The 18,977-nt window shown below is 50.3% G+C and overlaps 1 protein-coding gene and 1 non-coding gene across 2 annotated transcripts in view; both read right to left on the reverse strand.

Moving 5' to 3' along the window:
- Window positions 1–18,977, reverse strand: part of TXNDC17 (thioredoxin domain containing 17) — a 324,677-nt gene that overhangs the window by 267,391 nt on the left and 38,309 nt on the right. The window lies entirely within an intron of this gene.
- TRNAI-GAU (transfer RNA isoleucine (anticodon GAU)) lies at window positions 16,400–16,474 on the reverse strand. The gene has a single exon. It is a non-coding gene; the product is annotated as a tRNA-Ile (tRNA).

An 18,977-nucleotide genomic window follows, 5' to 3' on the forward strand; every position in this document is an offset into this window, starting at 1 on the left:
GTGAGAACTGCCCACTTATACTCACTGTTTGTTAATTAACCAGTTTTTAATCCACAAGAGGATGTGTCCTTTTATCCCCCTCCCCCTGCCCCTTGCAGAAGTTGAGGGATACAAAATATATGAAGACAACCTTTTTACACAAAGGTGGGATTACTGGTAGTTTCATCCACATAAGTGGGTGCAGGGTGACTGTTGGAAAACTTTCTGTTGCATTCTGGCTCCTAGTTGGTTCTATAACTAATTCCTATTACATTGAACATCCCATCCTGTCAACCGTATTGACTCACTCTGTGTGATCTGCCTTGTGTCCAAATGAGAAAGGCAGATTATAAATAATGTAAATAGATAAAGCAAAAGAGCGTGAAAGTTGTAGCTCCTTAGGAAGACTGTTGGCATCCGCACCTGCTGACTGCTACTACCACCAAGAGCCAGTGCTGCGTTGTGGGGTGAGATCTGAATTAAGAGATAGAGATAGGCCATAGTTATCTCTAGACAGGTGTACGGATAGCCCATAGTTTCCAGTCTGATTTGGCCAGGGTGGTGTAGAGGTTAGAGTGTCAGACTGGGATCTGGGAGACTAAATTCGGATCCCCGCTTGGTCACTAGGGGACCATGGACCAGTCCCCAACCTAATTGCCTCACAGGGTTGTTGTGAGGATAAAACTGAGAAGCAAGAATCAGGCATGCAGCCCTGGGCTCCTTTTGAAAGGCAGGATAAAAATGTGATAAAAAGAGATCTGACTACCCTAAAGGGTTCTTAGCACCCGCCCCAAAAGGTGGGTGTAGCCATGATTAGTGGTGCACACTAAATATAGTAGGGCAAGGCAATGCTTTGTTGGCAGAATGCTTATGTCCACATAATGCCCTCTTGACCATTGTGGGGCATTCATGGGTAACCATGAAGCTCACCCATCAGCAACGTTTACATGGGTTTACATGTGGGATTTCCAAGTAATGAGGCTTTAGGACTCTGCCCCTGAGACATTGCCCCCTCCCCTTTAATATCCAGACTGAAGAGGAATTCTGGAGAACTTGAAGGCTTCCACTTTGTTTTGTATAATTTGAGTTGGATCTATAATAAAAAAGATACAACATGACTTTTACTTATGGATTCAGTTGTGTGTATGTGTGCACATGCCCAAAGGCAGAGACCTCCTCTTGTTGCTAGAGAAGGGGAAAGTCAAGTGCAGGGTGGGTTTCTGAATACCTGCACAGTTGCCTTCCCCACAAAACCTCTCCATGGATTCTGTGCTTTTTTTTTTGTTCCCACCAAGTGTGTTCGAAGCTGTAACTGTGTAAGCAGACAAAAGTTCACTTTCTAAATTTTGAAACCAGGGGTCAAAGGTGGTACAAACACGCACAGGATTCTGGTTAATGTGTCCAACTATTCTTCTTCCTCAATCTGTTGCTATTCATCCCATGGGAACAGATTGTCCCACTCCAGGCTGGAAAATCTACTACCACCCAGCTAGAGTTGCCAACTCCAGGTTAGAAAATTCCTGGGGATTTGCAGGTGGAGCCTGGGGAGGAACATGATTTGGGGAGAGGAGAGAGCTTAGTGGGCTATAATGCTGCAGAGCCCATCCTTCAAATCTGCCATTTTCTCCAAGGCAATTTGACTTCTATCATCTGGAGATTAGGTGTAATTCCAGGAAATCTCCAGGCCCTACCTGAAGATCGGCAGACCTATCCACCCCCATTACCTCAACCACTTGCTGCACTCCACAAATCGTTCCCAGGTGCTTTTCTCAGTCATAGATCTCCTCACCAATGTTCCCTCTAAGCTGTGGAGTCTTGTGAGCAAAAATTCTACTTTGTGAGCTACTGGCGTTAAAGTTGTGAGCTACTGCATAAATTAGTTTGTTCTGGGGCCATTTTTCCTGAGCTGAGACAAAAATGTGTGAACTGGAGGCTAAAAAATTGTGAGCTAGCTCACACTAACTCAGCTTAGAGGGAACACTGCTTCTCACCCACCCGGCTGTCCTCCCCCCCGCACCCGCTCCCCCGGGCCTCTTCTGCTTTTCCACAACCCACCCTGATAAGGCTGGCTAAGCCCCTGTCCAAGTGCATTTTTTCACATTCTCACCTGCATTTTTTCACATCCCCGGTGACCAACTACTGATTGCTCCATTCTGGGAAGAACTCTTTGAGTCAGGACTGGGAGGAGGGTGAGTTCTGGAGGAGGGGGGTGCGAAAGATGTCCAACCTGTCCAGGTCACCATGACTGCCCCACTGTCTGCAAAGGCTTCCTCGTCATGGTGGGCGTGCCCCTTGCCCTTGGACAGCTTCTGTCTGTCATGCCCCCATCCCGGTAGGTCCAAGCCTCGGCAAGCCCCTTTGCCTGGCCGCTTCCAGATAAAAGGCACTGTGGCCCTCTCTGCATAGGCGTAAACTATGGGGGAGGGGACTCAGGGGCTTGACTCCCCTCCGGATTTTCCAGGGGGGGCTGAGCCCCCTCTAGGCAACCAGCACAGGACTTGGTGGCTCAGGCCTCCCCCAGGCAACCAGCGCCATGCATAGTGACAAACTTTTTTGAGTGTATAAAAATGATTCCCATTTTAAATTTTCAAAGAGGAGAGATGATGATCTTCAAAGGCATGAATGAGGTGGTGGATCCTGTGAAGAAATTCATTTTTTCCCTGGGACATTGTGAGGCAAGAAAACTCCCCACTGTGTGTGATTTCCCCTCTGGATTGGAAAGAAGGAAATCAGTGGTGTAATTATTACCACCTCAGCTTTGTAGAAATACTAATTGAGCTAGCACAGACATACAATGAATAGATGGATGGATGGAGAAACTTCTTCTTGCAGAGGTATCTGTTGGGTTTTGGCAACTTCACTTCCTGAAGTCATTAGATAATTGTTTGATGATGCATGCTGATGTCTTAGCTAAGCTAGTTAGAGCCAAAGGGCTACTCTGCACATATCTTTTGCTAGAGGCTAGGTGTCTATATGTATATTAACCAGTGTTGGTAAGATCTAATTGTGTAATCAATACATTGGCAGACCTGAGTCAAGGGGGTGGGGAAAGAGATTTGGTAACCGTCCTGGCAATAGGATGCTCTTGCAGCACATCTATCAGGAGATACAGACCTCTCAACTGAGATCTAGAAAAGGTGGCTATTTTTTTTCATCCAGCCAGCCGATCTAGAGTGTTGCAGTATGCTTGATACTGTAAGGTAATTGTGATCTGCAAAAGTTTCCCATTGTATGTTTGGATAGCTTATACTCAGAATAAGAAGACTTATTCTGGCTATAAGCTGTTGCTCTTAAAGGTGTCACTGGACTCAAACTTTGTTCAACTAGTTAATGATTGGAGAAGAAATTGGGGGGAAGAGTAGCATTGAATTGCTATGTTGCATACATAATGCTATAAGATTTGGGGGTTCTTTTGGTAGATAATATTTTGTGCCTTCTTCAAGCAATTATTGGGGTGGGGAGGTGGGATACGGCAGGAGAGGACGCTTGTGGGAGCAGAAGGGGTAACGGGATTGGGAGAATATCTGATTGTACTGTAATTTCCAAAAGTAGTTTCTAAAGAAACAGTTTGCATTGCTAATTAAAAGTTAAAGTTGTATTTCAGTTGCCTGAAGATCATTTGTTGAAGCCAAATGTGTTTTGCAGGTTGAACCTAAAAAGCAGAAATTTACCATGCACAGGAATGCAGTCATTTCCCATAAATTGAATCATGTGATTTTTCATTAATGATTTGTTCTGAATGTCTGTGTTTTTAAGGTGGAATTTCTAAGCAATGTTCTAAGAGGGCAACGTATATAAAATTCTAGGTGGTATAAGTGCGAGTTTTCTTTGGGGTCATGGCCATGGGCACTGTTCTGATTTGTCTCAAAATGTACTTGTGTTCACTTGTAAGATAAGAGTTTGAAGTTAGAAGAACATTGCTACTATGAACTTTGTACATTGCTCAGAAATTGAGTGCCTAGAAACTGTTCTGTATTCTGCCCTGGGTCAGAGACCCATGAATTTATCAAACAAAGGTATCTGTAATGCCATACAGTACAATGGTACCCTTATTGATGAGGCAGAAACAAGACACCTGTAAGTGAATGTCCAAGGAAACCTATAAAATGTTCCCCTAAAGCTTTTCTGTTTGCCTTTTACTGTCAAATTTGTGACCATTGGTTTGTTCTATGCACATGATATGTATATTTGCAGATCTTAAAGTGACTATTCTAAAAGTGAATTTCAAAAACAGGACACAGCAGGAGACCTCTGAGATACCACTATAACCACTGGCCAACTTCCACCTTTTCCTTGGTTTGGTCCGGTCCATGAGCATTGTTGGTGGGCGTGAGGTACTCCCTAAATTTATGGGGAGGGAGCTTCTCCATAAATCAATAGGTAGTGATAATGGAGGCCCCTCTCTGTGATGTCATTTGCTCCTCCCTATGATGTCACTGGATTCAATGCCTCTGGCCGAGCCCCAGCCCCCTCCCCCTGGGAAATTGAAAAGTCTATGTCCTTGTCTCTCTGGACTGCCCAGACACTCTTGGGATTTTCCGTTTGCTGCCGACAGTGCCTCCATTGCCGCCCTGGGCTTCCCGGCCTAGTGCTCAGAGCAACAGGGCATCTCCAGGGGTCAAACGGAGCATGCAGCAGCAGGAGCAAGTGGCCGTTCCTTGTGCCCTGACCAAGCTGCTGTGGCAGGGGATGGGGGGAGGGAGACGATGCCAGCCTGGCCCACGGAGAGGGAGAGATGAGGGCCTGGGGGTACTCTTCTTTATACCACCTTTGCTTTCTGCACCAGGTAAAAGAAGCAAGGGATAGCTTTGTTTTCTGGCTCAGTTCAAATGCTTTCCCACTATCGCTCTCTGAGATACCAGTAGAAAAGAGCAAAAGTTCAGTGGCACTTTTTTAAGACAAGCAAGCTTTGTGGCAGGGGATGAGTTTTCGTGAGCCACTGCAGTGCTTCAGATACTGTAGCGGTGAGTCACGAAAGCTATCCTGTTAAGTTCTCTGAAAGGAGAGGCTGCTCCAAGAGGATGAAAATGACAGTTTTTATTGTCGATCCATAAAATACAAGGTCCTTTGAAACAGCGGCTGCTGACAAGAGAAACCGAAACTGAGTAGGAAGGGTGGACCTTAAATCAGCCTAACTAAGGTCTGAGCTCCAACATTGCCCATATGGCAACAACAACCAAAAAGGCCAATATACACTACACATACCCTGCCACAAAGTTTGTTAGTCTTGAAGGTGCGATTGGACTCTTGCTCTTTTCTGCAGCTATAGAAAGACTACCATGGCTACCCATCTCGATCTATCTCCATTTGGGTTTCATTCATTGCTTATATAGAGAGGGATATGGGTTTTGAGCTGTGGTGCTAGAGAAGAATCTTGAGAGTCCCTTGGACTGCCAGAAGATCAAATCAGTCAGTCCTAAGGGAAATCAATCCTGACTGTTCCCTAGAAGGTCAGATGCTGAACCTGAAGCTCAAATACTTTGGCCACCAAATGAGAAGGGAGCAACTCACTGGAGAAGACCCCGACAAGAAGAAAGACAAGAGGCAAAAGAAGAAGGGGACGGCAAAAAATGAGATGGCTGGACAGCGTTACTGATGTAACTAGCACGAATTTGAGCGGACTTTGAAGGATGGTAGAAGACAGGAGGGCCTGCTGTGACTTTGTCCATGGGGTTGCAAAGAGTCAGACTCGACTGTGCGACTGAACAACAACAACATGGAAACATAGAGTTGGAAGGGACCCCCAGGGTCATCTAGTCCAATCCTCTACACAATGCAGGAACTTCACAAATACCTTCCCCGCACACATACATCCCCATGACACCTGCTCCATGCCCAGAAGATGGCAAAACCCTCCAGGATATAAACCGGCCTGGATATAAAATGCTGACTGGCCTGGATATAAAATGCTGACTGTCCCCAAAGTGTCAATCAGCATTTCCCTGGGTGTGTAAGAAGGGGCCACAAGAACTAAGCATTGATGCAACACTTCCCGCCCTCCTCCTCATGATCTGCCTAAATATATACAGAAGAAATGTATCTTGGAGGAACTGGGAGACTGCGGAGATGGCTGTTACCTTCATGGTCTGCTGGGATTTTCCCCAGAGACAGTTATGGCTTGCCTGGCATCATAAATATAACTCCATTTTACTATGGAAGCTTGCAGAGTGACCTTAGGCCAGTCACATTCTCTCAGCCTGCAAGGGTTGCATGATACTGACCTAGGTAGCCCAGGTTAGGCTGATTTCGTCAGATCTCAGAAGCCAAGCAGGGTTGGCCCTGGCTAATATTTGGATGGGAGTCCTCCATGGGATACCTGGGCATGACACAGAGTGAGGCAATGGCAAGCCACTTCTGATCTTCTCTTGCCTTGAAAACCGCAGGGGGTTGCCATGTCAGCTGTGACTTCGTGGCAAAAAAAAGCAAAACCAAACAGGGTTGTTAAGAGAAAACAGCAGAGAACAATGTTCTAAGCAGCTTTAGATCCCCATTGGGGAGGGGGGGGGGGAGGAGGAAGAGGAGAAGATGATGAAATTGGATTTATAACCCACCCTATACTCTGAATCTCAGAGTAGTCACAATCTCCTTTACCTTCCCCCTCCCCCCGCATCAGACAACCTGTGAGGTAGATGGGGCTCTTACAGCAGCTGCCCTTTCAAGGACAACTCCTATGAAAGCTACGGCTGACCCATTCCAGCAGGTGCAAGAGGACGAGTGGGGAATCAAACTCGATTCTCCCAGATAGGAGTCCACATACTTAACCACTGCACCAAAAAGCAGGATAGGTTTTTTTAAAAAAAGAGAAAAAAACCCAAGCAATCAATAAATGCCTCTGCTGGACTAGATGGAGGCTTGTTGGGTAGGTCTCTGGATTATGTGTTTGTCAGATTTCTGTCTCGGCTGGCTAGGCCTCTCACCAGCGGACTGCAGCTCACAAAGAATGCTATCAAGAAACCAACAACAAATGTCTCTTGCCTTGAAAACCACATGAGGTTGCCATAAGTTCGCTGCAACTTGATGCCCCCCCTCCCAAGATATTATTGACTAGTTTACACTACTATTTACCTTAATGAAGAGCTTGAGCTGCCCATCTGCATCCATTACGTTTCTATTAAAGGGACAGGGCATTTTTCTCCGAGCCACTCGACAAGTCTACTTTGGTATCTGTGTCATGTCTCAAGATTTTGGAACTTGGTGCAAAGCAGGGCGCCATTTCAAAGGAGAAGGGTGCCAGACAGAGCACCAGCTCAGTTGGGAAAAAGGACTCAGCATGCATAGTTTATTTATGAAACTCGTTGATTCTGCAATGGCCCAAAGCCTGCATATGGATGATAACTCAATGGATTCTCAGGGTTCATCAGCAGTTACTTTTGAGTGACATGCTAGGGACCAGCTAAGGAAGATGAAGAACCTGCCAACGATACAACCAAAATAAATCAAAACCTGGCAAGTTAGCTGTTCTAATGCTGCGGTTATTCAATGTGAGAACCAGGAGTCAGGGTGTCACCAAACCCTCCCATGTTTTATAGGGAAACCTGACACACAGTCTTGGATTGCATTATGCAGTTCTAGACACCAAAGAAGACATCTGCTGGGTTTCTCCACTTGAGGAAGTTTTCAGAGGCTCTATAAATCCATTTGAATTGCTTGCAAGTTATTTTTTTTTTCTTGCCTACTGTGAGCTTCCAAAAAACATCTCTCTGTAAATGCCACCTTCCAGCTGGCCGGTCAGAGTTAATACCACTTTCCAGTGCTTTTGTAAAAGTAACTTGTTTGTCCTTGCAGAAAGTGATGATGGAGGAACAAGGGAGAGGACCCACTGGTTTCTGCCTGAAAAATAGTCATTTGGGGGCGCAAATCACTTGCAAAGCATTTACACCAAAGCACCTCAACACACCATTTATGACCAGTTAATTGGTAGTGTCTCCCCGCAGGAAAATTGGCTTGACGAATTTGAGTCTACCAAAATGTCTCATCAACACTTTAATCTGGCATGTTTATGCAATTCTCTTCTAAATTGTCAGGGCTGTGGGATCTTTAAATTGTGGTCCAGTATAAATGGATTCTGATTACATGCAGTCAGAGGTGTGACATGCCCTGCAGGACGTCACAGGTGCAAAGAAGAACACCCTGCGCACTGAACTTATTCTCAAATCAAGGGTCATATCTGCCCACATTCATTCCCCAATTGCGTATTGTTGAGAGCGCTCTCCCCTCTGCTTACTGCATGCATTTGTTCTGCTATAGTTTTCTCTTATAATCACCTACTAAATAAACGTACTAGTAAAGTGACATCTTGGGAACCCCACATGCTAGATCCACTTGTGCTTAATGAAAGCCCTATATGGCCAAGGACCTGTCTATCTTAGGGACCGCCTCTCTCCATATGTTCCCCAGAGAGCACTGAGATCCAGTTCCCAAAACCTACTACGAATCCCTGGACCAAGGGAGGCCAGACTGAAAATAACAAAGGAGCAGGCCTTCTCCACAATGGCTCCCCAATGGTGGAATCAACTACCAGAGGAGGTGCGAGCCCTGCGAGACCTAAATCAGTTTCGCAGGGCTTGCAAAACCACCCTCTATCAACTCGCGTTTCAGATGGAACCCGGAAATGACACCTAGCCATCTTATACATATATTGAACTGTGGCACTTTATTTTGTAGCTGTTAATAATCTTAATTGTTTATTTAATTTAATTGAATGTATTTAACTATTTTAATTGTATTTTATTATGACTGGATTTTAGTGTAATCATGGTGTAAACCATGTCATGTAAGCCGCTCTGAGCCCGCTTTGACGGGGGAGGGCGGGATATAAGAATAAAATTATTATTATTATTATGAAAGGCAGAGCAACAGTTTATCACCTTTTACTTAGACCTGAAGACACCAAAGCCCAAAACTGTAACTATTATATAGTCGGTTCTATGCATGGAGGAGTCGCCAGTTGAGTGATAACAAGCTCTTTAATAAACGTGGCATAGCGTAAGGCTACATTACAAGTCTGGGGTTGGTGCCAACGGGCCAAACTTTTATACATCTCTGGGTTCCCGCGCAAGCATGTTATTGGGTCATTCAAACCAGTGGGGCTTGTGATTGGTCTAGGGCTGCAGAGATTTGGATCCTGCATGTTATGTACCAGTCTGGGAGACGCACGTAGGGCAACATAGTTTATTGCATGGTACAAACACGAGGTAAGAGAGAGAACACGCGGGCCGGGTCCCGCATATATACAGGTCCGGAACTATTCACCCTGCTGGCCAGTCCAATGCTGGCCAGCCATATTTCCCGCCACTCGCTGTGATTGGCGGATGACCAGCGCTCTTCGCGGAGGCGTCGGGTTGTCATCTTTGCCTCCGCGGCTTTAGCGGACTAACGCTTTATCGATGGTACGTTATAACGAAATGGTTGCGCTGTCAGGAATGATGGCGTTCTACGAATGCCATACACTACACCCCTCCCCCCTTAGTTAGTAACATAGTCCTGTAGGTAGGTGGGAGGCCGGCGCTCTCGAGTCGAACGTCGTGGGGTGGCTTGCGGAGTCGTGATGACTTCGGGCCCCGGCGTCTCCTCGGGAGCCTGAGCATCCGAGGGTTGCGGGGCGAGTTCGGGGGCTTGGTTGGCCCCTGTAGGAGGTGGCAGCGTCATGGATGGCGGCGGGGTTGTGGTAGGCTCCTCGGGTTGGGCTGCCCCTCTTGTTTCTGTGGGTGCTTCGGGTAGGGTTCTGCGGCGCATCTGGTCGATGTGCCGGCGTAGGATCAGGCCCCCCTCAGTGGATACTTCATAGTGACGGGAGCCCACGACTCGTAGCACCCGCCCAGCCACCCATTCGGGTCCCGCGGCGTAGTTGCGGGCGAACACTGGATCCCCGGCAAAGAACCCCCTGGCTGCCTCGCGGACCTCGGGGGACCCTCTTGTGTCAGCTGCACGGTCGGGGTGCAGCCTGTCAAGCCTTGTGGTGAGCTTGCGCCCCATGAGGAGCTCAGCTGGACTGACCCCTGTGGCTGGGTTTGGGATGACCCTGTTGTCAAAAAGGAATGCGGCCAGCCTGTGATCCCAGTCACCCTGCACGATCCTGCCCAGGGCCTCTTTGGTGGTGCGGACCATCCGCTCGGCCTGGCCGTTGGTGGCGGGGTGAAAGGGGGCTGACCTGATGTGCCTTATGAGGTACCTCTGAAGGAAAGCCTGGAACTCTCCCGAGGTGAAGGCGGCCCCGTTGTCCGAGACCAGGGTGTCAGGGATGCCGTGGGTGCATAGGACCCGGCGCAGGGCTCGGATGGCGGCTGCTGAGGAGGTGGATGCTACAGGGAGGACCTCCAACCATTTTGTGTATGCATCCACGATTATAAGGAATATCTGCCCCTGGAACGGCCCCGCGAAGTCTATGTGGAGCCTGGACCAGGGTTTCCTAGTGGTTTCCCACCTTGTGGCCGGGGCGCTGGGTGGGTCCGGCCGCGATTCCTGGCACGCACTGCATCTCCGGACCCAGTCCTCTATTTCTCCGTCCATTCCCGGCCACCACACATAGCTCCTGGCTAGGGCCTTCATCCTCACCATGCCCGGGTGCGTTTCATGTAGTGATGCAAGGACCCTTTTCTGAAGGGGAGGGGGAACCACCACCCGGCTCCCCCATAGCAGGCACCCCTTGTGGGCCGCGAGTTCCTCCCGCCTCATTTTGTACGGTTTGAACTCTCCCCCCAGGTCCCTCTCTGGCCACCCCCTCACCACCCAGTCGAGCACCCTCGCTAGGGTTTTGTCTTTCCCTGTGGCCTTTGCCACTTCGGCAGCGTGTATGGGCTGGTCAGGGAGTGCCTCTATTGACATCACCTGGTGGGCTGGTGCTGGGTCGGGCCCCGTGTCTGGCAGCGGTAAACGACTGAGTGCATCGGCGTGGCCCATTGCCTTGCCCGCCCTGTGTACCAGTGTGTAGGTGTATGAATTTAAAAATTGGTTCCATCTCAGCACCCTCTGAGACAGGATTTGGGGGGTTTGCCGGTCGGGGGCTAGCAGACCCAAGAGAGGCTTGTGGTCGGTCGCTATCGTGAACTTGCGACCGTACAAGTAATCGTTAAATTTGTGAACCCCCGCTACGATCGCCAGGGCTTCCTTATCTATTTGAGCGTAATTACGCTCCGCTGACGTTAAGGTGCGGGAATAGTAGGCGACCGGTACCTCCCGGCCGTCCGATAGTTGGTGCCCCAGAACAGCGCCCACCCCGTACGGCGATGCATCGCATGCCAGAATGACTGGAAGGCGCTCATCAAAGTGGTGAAGCACCGCGTTAGAGACCAGGACGTCCTTCACTGCCTGGAACGCAGCGGCTTGCTTCTTCCCCCACACCCAAGGAGCTTTTTTGTCCAGTAACCGGTGTAGGGGTTCCGCGATGGCCGCTTTGTGGGGTATGAATGTGTGATAAAAGTTGAGCACCCCCAGGAAGCTCTGTAGCTCCGCTTTACTCGTGGGGGCTGGGGCTTGTACGATGGCCCTGGTTTTCTCCTCGGTCGGGTGGATTCCCTCTGCGTCCATGGCGAATCCTAGGAACTCCACCCACGGTACCCCCAGCAAACACTTCTCCCTCTTCACCTTGAGTCCAGCGGTTTGGAAACGACGGAGCACCTCCCTGAGACGGTTGCTGAACTCCTCAGGGTTCGGGGCGGCGATTAAAACGTCGTCGAAAAAGGGCTGGACTCCTGGGATCCCTTTGAGGAGAGCGTCCATTATACTTTGGAAGATCCCCGGAGCTACGCTGACCCCAAACTGTAGCCGGTTCACCTTGAATGCCCCCCTATGGGTCACAATCGTCTGTGCCTCGGCCGTTTTGGCGTCCACCGGAAGCTGCTGGTAGGCTTGTGCCAAGTCCAGCTTCCCGAAAATTTTGGACCCCGCAAGGGCGGCCAGGACGTGGCTGACAACCGGCACCGGGTAGGGGTTATCCTGGAGCGCCTTGTTGATTGTGCACTTGTAGTCGGCACAAATCCTCACGTCCCCATTCGGTTTGACCGGAGTCACTATGGGGGTTTCCCACATGGCGTAATCGACCGGCTCTAGGACCCCTTGTGCTACTAGGCGGTCCAGCTCAGCCTCGATTTTAGGTTTTAGGGCGAAGGGGACTCTCCTTGCCTTAAGCCGGGTTGGTCTGACCGTGGGGTCGAGCGGCAGGGAGATGGCCGGGCCCTTGTAGCTACCCAACGACCCGTCAAAAACCTCTGGGAATTCTCGGCACACCTCCCCGAACCCCCCGGCCATGGTCGTTTGTGACACCTCAACTCTGATTCCTAAGGGGCCGAACCACGTGAGGCCCAACAGGGTCGCCAGTGGTCGCTTGACTACCAGGATATCTAGCGGGCCTCTGAAAGACCCTCGCTCCACGCGCACCCTCGCCCACCCCGCGATCTGGACCGGGTTTTTCTGGAAGTCCCGCAGTACAAAGTCGGCCGGCCGCAGCAGTCTCTTGTAGCCGGGGTGTAACCGCCTCAGGGTCTCCTCCGCAATTATGGAGATGGAGGAGCCCGAGTCCACCTCCATGAGGCAGGGGGCCCCCTCTATGCGGACCGACACTTTAATCTTGTTGGGGGTGGCTAGGGGCAGGTTCAGTACCTGTAGCGTGGTGGAGGCCGTGGAGGGGAACTCAGCGGCCTCGTGGTGCGTGGTTGGCCGCGGGCGGTGGGGCTTGGCTCGGCAAGCCCGCGCTATGTGACCGGTCTTCCCGCAGCTCCTGCAGTCCCAGGTCCTGTACTTGCAGTCCCGCCGGTCGTGGGGGTCGCCGCAACTGGCGCAGTTCGCTCCTTCGTTGTTGCGTTGGTTCGATCTTTCGTTCGCCCGGGGCCGCTGTGGGGCTCGGGAGGCTGGTCTTGCAGAGCGGTGCATCTGGAGCGCTTCTCCTTCGTCCGGGTGATGGGGGTCCAGCTCCTCATGGTGGACGGCTTCCGACTTGGCCCTGGAGAACGTCCGGGAGGCGCGCTCGAAGGCCACGGCCTCGCTGAAAGCATCCTGAAGCGTGAGCTCTTCCTTTGCGAAGAGCTTTTGCTGGAGCCTCTCGTCGCGGAGGCCCCAAGCGAACCGGTCGGCCAAGGTCTCTTCCAAATTCGGGAAGTTGCAGCTTCCGGCGATCTGGCGCAGGGCGGCCAGGTAGTCTGCAGCGGATTCTCCCTGGGCCTGGTCCCTCTTGTGGAAGAGGAACCGTCGGGCCACCCGCGACGGCTGCGGCAGGAAATGGCCCGTGAGGAGGCGGACGACCTCCATGTACGTTTTCTCCGTGAGGCGGGCGGGCGCCGAGAGACCCTTTGCGATCTCAAAGGTGGCGGCCCCGCAGACGCTCAGGAGCACGTCCCGCTTCATGCTGTCCTCGGTTACTCGATTCGCCCTCAGGTAGCAATCGACTCTCTCCGAATAGGATTCCCATCCCTCGGGTTTCGTGTGGTCGAAAGCTTCGATGTGACCGGTGTTCCCGCTGGTACTGGCCATGGCGGCGGTCGTTGCGAAGTAGCGATACAGCGATGAAGCGATGGGACGACGAGTTGCCCGGGCGTCTCCTTCGTAGCCCTTGTCGAAGGACTAAGATCCCATCCTCGTCGCCACTGTTATGTACCAGTCTGGGAGACGCACGTAGGGCAACATAGTTTATTGCATGGTACAAACACGAGGTAAGAGAGAGAACACGCGGGCCGGGTCCCGCATATATACAGGTCCGGAACTATTCACCCTGCTGGCCAGCCATATTTCCCGCCACTCGCTGTGATTGGCGGATGACCAGCGCTCTTCGCGGAGGCGTCGGGTTGTCATCTTTGCCTCCGCGGCTTTAGCGGACTAACGCTTTATCGATGGTACGTTATAACGAAATGGTTGCGCTGTCAGGAATGATGGCGTTCTACGAACGCCATACACTACACTGCAGCCCTTTGTTCTCAAGTCCCCAAGCTCAGTCCGTATGGCTCCAATGAGCCAGGCAGGAACACCCAAGTCTTCCCTTAAGTCCACATGCATAACAGTAACACTAAGAGAATCATAGCTGTTCCCATGTGGCAACAATTCTCTGTGTGGCTTTCATTGCCACTGTGAATGCAGAGGCATTTGCACTGTCAATGCAGCATCCACACAGTAGGTTCCCCTGCACTTTCCTTGCCTCGATCTCCTTGTGTCTGCAATTCCCTTCATGCACCACTTGGAGGGTTTGTTTTCAGGCTTTGGAAAAAATATCAGCATCCGACATATGGCTATAACAGGGGTCTCCCGAAGTAGAGTTATAGGTGCTCACCAAGAGTTTTTTTTAGAAAGTGGGTGGGGGCCAGGCAGGGCATGTGCCCAGCAAGACTTCTGATTGGCTGTGCAGATTAAAAAAAACACATTGCTTTGGCAGCAGCTGCCACCATTGCACAAGGATCTTTGATGTGTGACTGAAGGTAAACTGGGGCAGCCATTCTGTGCCTGGCTCCACCTTCTGTGGCAGCCATTTTGTGGCTGTGCCCACCACCATGCTATGTCAGAATTCCAAAGGGGCCTGCAGGCTCAAAAAGGTTGGGGGCCCCTGGGCTAGAGTGTTATAACAGTCTGCACACTGGGTCTATTAAATAAAGATACAGCACACCTGTGCTGGGCTGTGAAAGTGAAAATGAAAGGAAAGTAGGTTTTCCTGGCTGCGGAAGGCCCCAGCATGACTGTTGGTGCTCTGTGCTTTTCTGTAGGTGCAGTGGAGGAAAGAAGAACAGCTGGATGTATATCCCTGCTTCACTTGGGAGTCTCTGATCAGCTTACAATCTCCTTCCTTTCCTTTCCCCACAACAGACACCCTGTGAGGTAGCTGAGGCTGAAAGAGCTCTATCTGAGAGAACTTGTGACTGACCCAAGGTCACCCAGCTGACAGCATGTGGAGGAGTGGGGAATCAAACCCTGTTCTCCAGATAAAAGTCTGCCAGTCTTAACCGCTACACCAAACTGGCTCTACTCTAAACCACCATGCCAAACTGGAAAGGGATGGGGGGGATAATGCTGGTAGCAAGTGTAGCAGGACTGGGGGTGTCTAGTTTCAGAATCACCTGCCTGCTTATGAACATATGAAGCTGCCTTATACTGAATCAGACCCCCGGTCCATCAAAGTCAGCATTGTCTACTCAGACTGGCAGCGGCCCTCCAGGGTCTCAAGCTGAGGTTTTTCACACCTGTGCCTAGACCCTTTTTAGTTAGAGATGCCAGGGATTGAACCTGGGACCTTCTGCTTACCAAGCAGATGCTCTACCACTGAGCCACCGTCCCTCCTGCTTGCCTCTTTTGGCAGTGAGCCACAGGCAAATCACTCAACCCTTCCCTTCTCTTTCCAGTTTTAAGAAGCGAAAAAAGCCAAAGAGAGAAGGCTACTTTCAACTTGCTGAAAAGAGGAGTACCTCAAATTAGGCCCCGTCTCCTTCGCAAAGGTCAGTGAGCTCCTGCTTTACACACTACTACTGGTCACCCTCTGGTTTATGAGAGATCCAGGCTTCGTTCCAGGTTAAGCCGCTTTCCTCTTTGGGAAAAAGAATGAGTGGATTTTCCTCCTGTCCCTGTTTGAGTCAGATGATGACCTGGTTCGTGTTGGGACATTATTGGTCCCTGCCCAGATTACTCCTGAGGGTGCACGGCAGGGTCATCTAAACGGTGCGGTTTGTGTCTGCTTGGTGACTATGGCAGGCAGATTGTTTTCCATAAGCTCACTGCAATCCACAGAGCAGCCAGAGAAGAACAGCTGACCAGAAACAGAGCATGTGTCAGCACTGCCTGAGTGGGTGGAACAGAGATGGTGAGGAGCAGCAGTTAGCATGTCAGATTTAGGCACCAGGGAGAGCTGCGTTCAAATCCCTGACCAGCTATGGTTTTCATCTGGGCAAATTACCTTTCACAAAGTGGTTATTCGAGTATGATTAATACATAAAAAATGCATCAATTTCCCACCCCCTAATCCTCTGTTTTATTTTTCAAAACACCCTGTGTATTCCAGGTACACATTACATGACCAGCCAAAGCAGCTTTCTTAGTTGCTTTACTGCTGTTTACCATGCCCGCCTCCAAGCCCAGATGCAGTGTCAGGGGTGAACCAGAAGGTAAGAGCCTGGGATTTCTGCTGTCAGTCACAGGAAACATCAAACTTTGCAGATGCGGCTGCAGAAGTCTGGAGGAAATCAACCGCTTCCTCACCCATCCACCAGAGCACTCGGTGGTTCAGCTTAAGCTGAGGTCCAGTGGGAAGGAGGCATCTCTCAATGTGTGGGATTTTGGCTGACTTGAGGTCAAAGCACATATTTCACCCTGATGAACATAAGAACATATGAAGCTGCCTTATACTGAATCAGACCCTTGGTCCATCAAAGTCAGTATTGTCTACTCAGACTGGCAGCGGCTCTCCAGGGTCTCAAGCTGAGGTTTTTCACACCTATTTGCCTGGACCCTTTTTTGGAGATGCCAGGGATTGAACCTGGGACCTTCTGCTTATCAAGCAGATGCTCTACCACTGAGCCACCATCCCTCCCCAATGATGGTGCTTCATGAATAGAACACACACACCTGCCATCCACTGAGTTGGTCCCTTCGTCTATCAAGATCAATATTGTCTCTACTCAAATTGGCAGCTGCTCTGTGGCATCCGTGAAGAGACGTTCACATCACTTGCTACCCTTTAACCGGAGAAGCCAGGGACTGAACCTAGGACCTTTTGCATGCAAAACAGAGGGTGTACCACTAAGTCCTTCCCATAGAGGGAGGAGGGCAGCCATGATGGTGCTTTTGCATATCCTGCATGTCAGCCTCTATCCTTGTGTAAGAGAGCCAGTGTGGTGTAGTGGGTAAGAGTGGTGGACTCTAATCTGGGAGAACCAGGTTTGATCCCCCACTCCTCCACATGCAACCGCTGGTGTGACCTTGGGCCAGACACAGTACTTGAAAGAGCTGTTCCTCTCAAGAGGACTCTCTCTTAGAACTCTCTCAGCCCCGTCTACCTCACAGGGTGTCTGTTGTGGGGAGAGGATGGGAAAGGAGATTGTAAACCACTCTTGGACTCCGAGTGAAGGGCAGGGTATAAATCCAATACCTCCTCCTCCTCCTCACTATATCTTGGCACATGAATGTAGCATCTGATGTCCCTCTGCAGCAGCACCATTTCTCCCACCCCCACTGCTGGACTGAAAGGTGGTCCAGAGGAAGCTATCCTGGAGCATCGTGCTGCTGGTCTCATGTTTGTAGGTTGACATTTGGGCTGTCAGTCACAGGTGGGAGGTTGGCTGGCTGGGTGCACAAGCAACAAATTTTACGACATCATTTAGGAGAGGGGCTGTGTGTTACCTGTGTGGTGTGGTGTGGTGGGGGTGGAGGATGTTGCAGGATGACAGGTTCACCTTCACATAGGACTGCAACTGCAAAATTATTCTGGGGAAGCTGATTTGAAGGGTGCGGCATTCCTAACACCTGAGAAGGCTCATACAGTTGATAGCAAATACTATTTGGGGGGGGGGGGGGCAGATCCATCATGCAAAGTGTTTTCCTGGAGTGACAAAGCTGCCATGCAAGGCCAAATTCCCATGCTCAGACTAAACTGAAGCATCAAAGGTGTTGCCTGTTCCCTGTTTGGGAAAGGGTGGGGGTGGGCAACCAAGAGAGGCCAGCAAACTCCTTTTAGGACAAGACGCCCATTCAGTTTTTCCTGTGTTGGCAGCTCCTCGGAGCAATTCATTCAGCACTGCCCATGTGTGGCATTGATGGCTTTGGGGAAAGTGCCCCCATTGCCCCCCCCCCCCAACGCAGCCACTTGGCACCGAAGCAAGGTGCTTGCGCTCAATATGTAAGCAGCAGCTGCAGTTTGTATTCCAATAGCATTGGGACAAGGAGAACTTGACCCAATTTAAGCTTGTTAGGAAATCTCTTCTGCTAGATAGCAAGGCTGCATCCTTGGACTGATTATTCGGCTTGGTTGATCTAGTGAGGCTTTTAAGTTGCAGGTTCAAAATGCAAAGACGGGTCGTTCAGCTGTACCAGCCTCTAGTATTCTCAAACAGACTCCTCTTGTCCTTCCAAAAGGCCCTTTGCTTGAGCAGAAGAAAGACTGAGCTTGGACAAAGAGGATCCTGTGCCAGGCGGCCCCATCCATGCCTTACGGGAGGCTGCTTGGCACCAGTGGGATGCTGAGCAAGCAGCACACAGACAGCCTGGTGAGCTTCAGATCAGAGCTGGAGGACGCTTGCTGACAGGGAGGAGGCAGCTGGGGTGTGGGTCTTGTAGTCGTCTGAGGAGCTGCCAGTTAACATCCTGATCCCAAAGAGGAAGGGTACAATCCAGCAAAATGTTCTTCTGTGCAAGTACGTCTGGAATAAACGGGAGCTGTGTCAGACCACAACAAGGATGTCATGCTGCTGGATTGCGCTCTTTGGGCTTGGCAAACTTGGCTCAACTTCTCTTTCTCGAGTGGTAGTTTTTCTGTTAAAAAAAATTGTCTTGCCGACAGAGCCGGGGTAACAGATCTGCTACTCCATGTCAGATTCTCAAGGGGGGGGGGGGATACTGCCCTGCCAAGATGCTTCAGCCAAGTACACAGCAGCCTCTGTTGGTTTGTGTCTTTTCCAAAACTAAAGTGACCCCCTCTTACTTTATTTTAAGCATTTATATGCTGTCCCTTTAGAGACCAGGCCGTGGCAGGCCACAACATAAAAGACAAAATCGTAAGATACAAAATCATCAAAATTAACTTAACAACCTCTAAAACCAGACAATACAACCCAGTAGCATAATACCATCATATGTCTTTGCAGGGCTTTGCATACTAGGCCACAGACCCCTGACGTAGCCAATCCTCCTGGAGCTTACAGTAGGCCCTGTACTAAAAGCCCTGTAAGCTCTTGGAGGATTGGCTACATCAGGGGTGTGTGCCTAATATGCAAAGGAGTTCTTGCTACAAAAAAAGCCCTGGCATACAGCTGCCCCAGTCTTCTCCACAGAGGACTTGAACAGAACCATCTCCTAATATTTATATTCCATTGAGGAAA

This window comes from Heteronotia binoei, chromosome 18 (assembly GCF_032191835.1).
Source record: "Heteronotia binoei isolate CCM8104 ecotype False Entrance Well chromosome 18, APGP_CSIRO_Hbin_v1, whole genome shotgun sequence".
In the NCBI taxonomy this organism is placed as follows: Eukaryota; Metazoa; Chordata; class Lepidosauria; order Squamata; family Gekkonidae; genus Heteronotia; species Heteronotia binoei.